Source organism: Trachurus trachurus (assembly GCF_905171665.1).
Source record: "Trachurus trachurus genome assembly, chromosome: 1".
NCBI lineage: Eukaryota > Metazoa > Chordata > Actinopteri > Carangiformes > Carangidae > Trachurus > Trachurus trachurus.
This window is the reverse complement of record NC_139891.1, coordinates 34,163,739-34,173,297: the sequence shown is the minus strand read 5'-3', so window position 1 is coordinate 34,173,297 and position 9,559 is coordinate 34,163,739. Positions and strand designations below refer to the sequence as shown.

General features: G+C 39.4%; 1 protein-coding gene across 1 annotated transcript in view; it reads left to right on the top strand.

The window, feature by feature from the left end:
- LOC310985209 (UTP--glucose-1-phosphate uridylyltransferase-like) overlaps window positions 1-9,559 on the top strand; it is a 283,068-nt gene that overhangs the window by 140,809 nt on the left and 132,700 nt on the right. The window lies entirely within an intron of this gene.

The following is a 9,559-nucleotide window of genomic DNA, read 5'->3' as shown; positions in this document are numbered from 1 at the left end:
CGCTGGGCCCCTAGAATTATCATCACCTTTCTCCCCTATACAACGGCCCTGACAGCACATACACTCTCTCTCACTCTCACTCTCATCACACATTCAAACACAAACACATACAATACACAGATAACAATCATCCTCCTCTAATGACCACACTCATAGCCAGACACATACACAACACACTCACATAATACTCAACAATGTGTGTAAACGTGCTTACTCAGTAGTAACCAGCGCTTTGACAGGCATGAGAATGTGTGAGGATTTGTACATAGAATAAGTTCTGTGGGAAGGACATTTCCACTGACTCATGGCCACACATGAAAAAGAAGAGCTGCCAAACTGAGTTCTACGTTGAGGAATACTACACTCACCCCTCGTAAAGAAGTAAAGAAAAGTAATTATTTCTGTTTTTCGAAGTAATACGTTTATTTTCCTGTGTTTCTGAGTAACATTTTATATGTTTTACAAAAAAAATTGAAGTGAATGCAATATGCGTCCATAAGAAAAGAGTCAGGTAACACTTTACAATAAGGGTCCCTTAATTAACGTTAGTTAGTACATTATTAAGCATTAATTAACTGTTTACAGATATATTAACAATCATTATTATGTATTACTTAGGGTTAGGAAACACATTAATTAATGTAGCCTATTAGTAAGCAGTTAATTAATTTTTACTACTCAAAGGTAGTTAATCAATTAAAAGTTGAATAATGTAATTAGTTATCATTATGTATGCATTACTCAGCATTAATTAACACATTAGTTTATATATTAATGCTTAATAATGTACTAGCTAACGTTAATTAAGGGACCCTTATTGTAAAGTGTTACCAAGAGTCATACATGAAACCATTCGTGTATTATTTGAAGGTTTTTCCAGTTAAATGTTTTTTAAAGTTTCACATTGGAAATATTTTATGTGTTTTTGTTTTTTTGTTTTTTAAGATGTAAAATATCTTTATTTCATGGCCAAAATGATTAATTTAAATTAATTTAACTTAAATGTCCTCCATGTTGAATGTTAGGACCTGTTAGTGAAGAGAACAGGAAGTAACTGTTATAGAATGAAAACAGATGTTGATTGATTTGTAATTTATTTGATAAAAGTATCAGAGTCACAGAACAGTGAAGGGATTCGACCCCGAACAGGAAACACAACGATGTTTAAAACACAAAAGGCAAAGGAGAAGAAACTCTACAGCTACAAAATAAAAGCATCGGAGTTAATCAACACTCAACACTGTTCCTGTTATGCTTTTATTCTGAAGGCCGCCTCAGACGCGCTCTCTGATTGGTGCTCTCAGGGACGTAGACGTTTACAGCACTCAAACAGTTAATGGAGCCTTAACGACAGTGGTGACATCACAATGAGGCTGCGCTCTGATTGGCTGATACATGACAACTTGATTTTTATTTTATGTTTGTGTTTTATCAAAGAAAATGTTTTGTTATTTATTTTGTTTAGTTTGAAGCAGTGATGGTTTTTTCAAAGGGAACTTTTTACTTCTTATTCTTCTTATTTTATTCATACAAACTTTTATACTTGTCCTTTATTTCCTGTATTTGTGCCTTTTTTTATACGATTTTTATACTGAATGTTGGATTTCTTAATAAAATCCAGATAAACTAAAACTGTTTCTGTTATTTATCATTGAAGGTCAAATGTGTGTGTTTTCTTTCATTTATTCTTATGTTATTACTCAGTTATTACACCTGTTTTCTGTGACGTTGCGTTCAGGGCCCCTGGGAAAAACAACACTGTAGATCTCGGAGGGTTATGAAGACCAAACGGTATTACTGTAGGTAGGGAGTTGGTCAGAAAAAGGTGACAAATCTGGTGCTCTTTGGGACAAAAAATTAAAAAAAACAGGCAGTCATATTTAAATGTTTATCTGTGTGAAGTTGCAAATACAGACCACAAGATGGTGATGTTCTGTACAAAATTTACCACTGAAAAAAGGAAACAAAGTCCTCCAATAAGTTCAGCCACTGCAAACTGCACGAACTACGTATGTATATGCTGTTTTCAAATTCACAAAATATTAATGATAGCGGTGTTGAAATTCTGAAACTCAGAACTTATCCTATGGGTGCTGATGATTATACACAGAATGAAAACTGAATTTGGCAGGTAAGTGTTCGGGGTGGGACTAGGAGCAGCAGGAGGCAGAATGAGGGATTGGACAGAGTTTTCTAACTGTGGTGCATTAGTGGCCTTTTGGTTTGATTCACATATGATTTTTACAATGAACAAATCTTCACTACAGAAGGTGAACTGTTACAAATTAAAAGAAAAGTCTTCCTAAGTTGTTATGCATGAAATTTAGTTTGTTTGCATTACGTGTAAAGAGCATCACTTAGAGCAGGTTCAAAAGGGCTCACTGCAGCAAAATGAGCCATTGTGACACATTGTGAAAGGGTTAGTGAATGTTGTTTGTGCAGAAAGGGTGCATCAGACTCACCAAATACACAATCCAACAACTCCACATCGCTCTGGTGGACAAGTTGTGACCTGCACATTCACCACGCTATGAGATAATAACACAACGTTACCAGACAGAGTTGTTTTAGAGGGAAATACAGAGACTGCTTGATGAAAAACTGTCCCTGAAGGCAACGTGCATCAGCGGTTTTGCATGAATTTCCCTCTAAAACAACTCTGTGTGGTAACGTTCTGTTATTATCTCATAGCGTGGTGAATGTGCAGGTCACAACTTGTCCACCAGAGCGTTGTGGAGTTGTTGGATTGTGTATTTGATGAGTTTGATGAGGGAAACCAAGAAATCCCATAATGAGCCTCCGTAGCGTAGCTCTGAGCAGCTCACGGCTCTGCTCCGCCGTTCTAAAAATAGCTTGCACCGACAATTAAAGGTAACGAACCTACTGCTATGACTATAGGGATTATGGGAATGGGCCAGTTTGCCAAAATATTGAACTATCACTTTAATGTTCATTTCAAAGAGTAGGGAAGACTGGGATGGGTAGTCTGTCTTTGTATTATGAAAAAAAAAAGCTGTAGTATCGTGACAGCTATTATTTGAAACATTCACACCTCTCTTTAGCTCCAGGAATGGCTTTACAGAAATATTCACCGCCCACAGCTTCTTATCTTTCCTCCACCTCCTTTATAAGGAGATCACAGCCAGTGACAGCCAGAGCTTCCACCGTCACTCACAGGTGTTCTTCCAGGTAAGAACTGCTTCCATTTGTTATTCTACAAATATTGAGATAACCTCAGACTAGTCTAAACTTTAATAGTCAATTTATACTGCATAATAAAGATTTGTTTCCTTTGTTTGAACACATTGTCCAAGTAACACTTAATAATAAGTACACTGTTAAACATTACTTTAGCATTAATAAATACTGAATTGTTCATCATTAATGCATGAATACTCATTAGTTTGTAGTTTATAAATACAGTTAGTGCTTATTAATGATAAGTAAAACATTTTTAACAGTGTTTATAAGCTACATACTAATGAGTATTTGTGGGTAACACTTTACTTGAATAGGTATTCATAAAATTGACATAACACTGTCATAACCATGACATAACAGCTGTTATGTCACAAAGTTGACATTGTTTGAGATGTTTTTGTTCTGACAACTTGACATAAAGACAATTTAAACTGTCATAGCAGACCTAATTGCCAAACTTTAAAAATGATGTCAAGTTCTCATAACAAAAACATCTCAAACAATGTCAACTTTGCATCAAAAGTGACATAACTTACCAAATGACACTTAACGACAGCTGTCATAAGTATTCATTGATGTTTATGACAGTTTTATGTCACTCTTATGTCACTCTTATGAATACCTATTCAAGTAAAGTGTTACCTATTTGTGTTGTAAATGATGAATTCAGTATTTCATGCTTAACTAATGCTTAAAGGGACATTGTGTAACTTCTCTTGTTATCTATTCACGAAAATCGATTAAGTCTGTTTTTCATTAATCAGTAATCCCCCCATCAACAAAGTGAAGTGTTCCTTTCAGCTCTGAATGAGCCGTTCATATCATTCATATCTCCATGGAGACGGTAAGCTCGGTGCTGCTGCCATGTGGTGTCGCCATGTTTTTACGTTCAGTGGCAGCGTGACGGTAGGAAACCACGGAAACTCGGCGGAGACACCGGAGCTGTCGGCTCAGGTCGAGGCGGCGTCTGTGAACAGTCACCGCGGTAACGCAGTGAGGAGGAATGGAGCGTTACACTGATGCTGCATTCACCTGCAGTCGGGCAGACGGCCGTCGCTAACAAACCAGATGTCATTTTAGTCACAGAAGTCCAGAGAAAGCCGGTAAAACGTGGGTCAGGTAAAACAATACGGCATCGCCATGACAACATATTGTCACGTGTATTGTTTTGCCTCGTGCTGACGGACCACTTGTTTACATAGAGGCTTGTTTATGCCGTTAAGTGCAGCGGCTGTCGTCCGTCTGCCGTCTGCCCAATTTCACGTTAATGCAGCATGAAAAATACGATTGAGTTGCTTGAGATATACAACCACAACGCTAGATGGGAGTAATTCCTACACAATGTACCTTTAATAATGTTTACTTCTAATAAAGTGTTACCGGTTGTCCCACTGCAGAGCTAAAAATGGCCAAGATTGGTGCAGCGATTGCAGTTGGCAATGAAGTTGCTGGACTCTTACCAACACACCGTCAGTGCAACATTCATATTACAAATAAAAGCTCAAGATACATCCTGTCTCACCCCAGGTAAGTGTTTTTTTCTGTCTTTCATTGAAACAGTTGTATGTAAATATATCCAATGTGTTAAAGGGATAGTTCACCCAAAATTTAAATTTCACTCATTATCTACTCCCCCTCATGTGGACTAAGGGCTGGGAGAAGTTTCAGAGTCCTCCGTGGCTTCTCTGAGTTACAGGGGGTCTCGGCGTAGCAGTGCATGTCCATATAACGGTTGCAAATGGATACCAACTGTCTTTGTAACAAAAAGACACACCAAAAAACATCCAAATACCTCCATGCTCCCGAAAAAAATTAAATAGCCTAAGTCTATATTTCAATATTTCAAGCTTCAAGCTCCTCATCCCAGTTCGTCCAAATTTGACGAACCGGGAAGAGGAGCTTCGAGAAGCTTCCGCTACAAAACAAGCTTGAAATATAGACTTATTTAATTTTTTTCGGGACAATTTCGCATTTCGGGGCTTCAATACGGACATTACATACAAGCAGCATGGAGGTATTTGGATGTTTTTTGGTGTGTCTTTTTGTTTCGAAGACAGTTGGTATCCATCTGCAACCATTATATGGACATGCACTGCTACGCCGAGACCCCCTGTAACTCAGAGAAGCCACGGAGGACTCTGAAACTTCTCCCAGCCGTTAGTCCACATGAGGGGGAGTAGGTAATAATTTCAATTTTGGGTGAACTATCCATTTAATGCTTTTTCACTGTTTCTAGTGTGCACGTGGTGAGTGGTTACTGTGAAGAGATGCTGCCACCCACCATCGACTGCTCTTCAACCGGGAGCGCACTGTTCAAGAAGACTGCCCACGCCGCTCGAGGATCTGTCGGTGTCTTCACCTACTACACCCGCGGCAAGTCTACAGGGCACACCGCCAAGAAAATGGCCGCCATGTTCTCCGTGCCCTACGACTTCAACCTGTATTCAAACTGGTTCGCAGTGGGAATGTTTGACAAGAGCACAGAGTGTGATTATCAGCTGTACTGTGACATGTACTACAACACTGAGTGCAACTTTCGCAGGGAAAAAGCAAACTCTCATCTCTGTTACACGAGTGACCAATTAACCATCTTGGCAACAATGACAGATTCTTATCAACCTGTCATAAAGATTGAAGTAAGTGATGCATGAAATTAGAGAATCAAAAAGTGCAAACCTGCCTGCATCATGTAGCACATTCATTCATGCAAAATCCATCTTACAATATTCTGCTTCACTTAATTGTCTAGCAATTCACCTCTACCCATTAAAAATAAGCTTTTAATAATGGCTTCTGCAGTATAGAAACTATAAACTGCAGCACAAGGTTGGCGTCACTTTGATGTGTTTGTCGGATTAATGTTGTTTCAGCTGTCTTGTCATCAATATAATTTTCTTCACAGTAAACATTTAATAAACGTGAAACATCAGTTTTCTTCTGAGTGTGGTCATTCTTAACTATTTGAAATATTTTTGAAATCAATCATTCATCTGCATTATCTAGATGGGGCGGTTTCTTCTATAGCAGTGTGGTGTATTTTCTACCTCCTAAGTTGTTAAGTAATGTACCCTGAGGGTTAAATGTGAAGGTGGACGTTATAACACAGGCTGGACATCTACTGTTAGAATGATTGAGCCTTGAGTGCATGACAGTTATAGATAGATAAACAGTTCAAGGTACATAAAATACCATTGTCTGAAAAGGAGGTCCAAGGTAACTGGTGATGTCAGCTACTGTGCCACTCAGTGTGGCAGCTGACTCTTATTGATTAAATACTCATTCCTTATGTTTAGAGAGGTGGAGTTTTAGAACATACTACAGGGTTTACAACTTTGACGAATACGCAAAAGAGTCATAGATTGACATTGCTGAAACATGATATGGCTCTTGATTACATCTTGGCTAAACAAGGAGGTCTATGTGTGGCTTTGAATTTAACCGGTGATGCCTGTTATACTCTGATTCCTGATAGTTCAGATAATATGACGAGTGTAATAGATGCACTAAAAAGCATCAGGGATGCATTTGGTGCTTCTGAGGGAGCCGGACGTTCAGCAAATACTTGGTTACAGGAACAGTTTGGACCAATGGGAGCAGTGTTGGCCCAAATTATGGTAGCGGTTGTGATAACACTATGTTTATTGTTCTGTTTCTGTACTGTATTGCTGACTTTTGCAAAAGCCATGATTTTGAGATGGGTTGGCGTAGTAATGCCTGGGGATCAAGCTCAGATGTCACTGCTGCCTGCACCTAACAACGACAACGAAGATGGAATAGACTTAGGACAGTTGAGGGACACATACCCATATTAAATGCTGTATTCTATTGTAGGATGTTTATTGCAATCTTTGATTGTATGTCATTTTGCAAGGATACTGGTGTCTTTTCTCTCTCTCCTTATTAGGACAAGTTGGGAAAGGAGAGGTTTATAATTGAAGTGGACCGTCCAAGGATCCTGATGGTCTGGGATGAATCAGATGCCCCAGCATCCTGGATGAACTTGGACTGAAAATTTGAGAAATACTATTTATTGACATTTGACATGATTTTTGTATGAGTTATTATTTTGCTTTTTTATGTGTTTTTGTATGATGAATATGTAATTTGATTTTCATGATGTTATGTATTGTTTTTACAGGTGAATGTGTTGGAACCTCAGGTGTTTTCTTTTTCGGTAGAGAAATGGTAGGCAGGGACCTGATTAAATGAGGCGAGGGGTTGACCCGCTCATTTAATTAGAACTTTCATTTATTTATAATTTCCTGAGGTATTCATATGTTCCCTGAAGTTGTTTTTCTTTAAAATCATGTTTTGTGAATTATTCTTTGACTTGTCTGGAGTGCTGAATAGTGGTCGCCATGGGCAGTTGGGGCCGTAGGAGAATTTCCTGTCTTGGTTTAAGATAACTGCCTGACAGGTTTTCGCTCCTACACTCCGTCAATAGTCATTTCATTATCTTTATATTTTAAGTAATTGGGTGTTGCTTTTTGTTATGTCGAGACTTTTTGGCCTCGAAGGGGGGAATATGTGGTGTATTTTCTACCTCCTAAGTTGTTAAGTAATGTACCCTGAGGGTTAAATGTGAAGGTGGACGTTATAACACAGGCTGGACATCTACTGTTAGAATGATTGAGCCTTGAGTGCATGACAGTTACAGATAGATAAACAGTTCAAGGTACATAAAATACCATTGTCTGAAAAGGAGGTCCAAGGTAACTGGTGATGTCAGCTACTGTGCCACTCAGTGTGGCAGCTGACTCTTATTGATTAAATACTCATTCCTTATGTTTAGAGAGGTGGAGTTTTAGAACATACTACAGTATATAAGGTCAGAACTTTTGGCTAAGAGCGAGAGGTCTCGTAATTGGCTATAGAGGCTTCTCGAAGATTCGGCTTTTTGACACTACATCTTTTTTGTAATAAACTCCTTTTTACCATCTACAAAGAAGACGTGTCAGAGTGGTCATCATTTCATCAGCATCGACATCAAAATATACCACAGCAGGGAGTGCTAATTGGGCAAACCCAAAGGGCCTGCACACCATGGGGGGGATTAGTGCTTTAGTTAGGCTACTGTTTATTATAGTGGAGCAGATAAAAGCAAAATTTGAGTGTATTTGTTCTCGAGAGGCTTCTGATCAAATTTGTCTGATTGGACATGTGAAAATCCAAGATGGCGGCCATTTTTCAAGATGGCTGCCAAATTAGCCTCGTAAATCGCCATTTTAATATTAATGTGTAGTTTTTATAGTTATATAGGTTTGGTGTCAATTCCTATCTTTTCAAGTGTGTTGAGTTGGATTTTGTGATTTTATACAGGCTAGCACCCAACAAATTAATTTTGTGAAACAGTGTTTTTCAAACTGCGGGGTGCGCCTCCCCTTGGGGGGCGCCAGAGTTTTTAAGGGGGGGCACGACGTGAGAAAAAAAGAACTGTAAACATTTTTTTAAAAAGATGAGTAAAGTGTGACCTGCACAAAGGGCTCAATGATTAATTGCATTTGCAATGGGCTCTATGCACAGCTCCACTACTTCCTGAAATAAAGTCTTGTCTTACGTTATTGGACAAACTGATTAATCCAGGTGTGTCTGAGTAGTCACAATGGTCAAACACACCTGGATTAATCAGTTAGTCCAATAATGTAAGACAGGAAATAAAGGAGCTGTCTTATTTCAGGAAGTAGTGGAGCTGTGCATGAAGCCCATTATATTGCAATATGATGAAACGCGATTTTGTTACACACAGGCTGCGATTATGCTCTAGTGTTATTTGTCATGCAAACAAGAGGGGGATGGGGCTGTTGGTGAAAACAGCACTGTTACGTGTTGTATGTTGTGGTCTCAGCTCGGCTGAATGTAGCGCTACGTTGGCTGTGGAGCTATCCCGGTTAAAAAAAGCGCATCAGAGCGTCAGGTACTATGCAGCAGGACCAGTGGTACAGCGTCATTCCGCACACATTTTGGCCCGGTGTTATGCTGAGAAGTGCCTGCTTGCCGAGATTTTTTTTTATAAATGACTGGAGCACGAGCCGACTTTTCCTCTACTACAGCTGAGCAGCCGACATGTGGTCAAGATGTACTGTGCAGCAGAGACCTGGCACAGTCTCATCGGCGCATTTCATTGTAAACTTCAACCTGAGCAGGCACTTCTCGGCATAACACCGGGCTAAAATGTATGCGGAATGACGCTGTGCCACTGGTCCTGCTGCATACCTGACACGGCAGCAATGCAGCATACCTGACCAGGGCCGTTGTATAGGGGAGAAAGGTGATGATAATTCTAGGGGCCCAGCGTCCGGTAGGGCCCAAAAAAAAACCCCGGTAATCTTTGTATGACTGAATTATTCTGCATAAGACC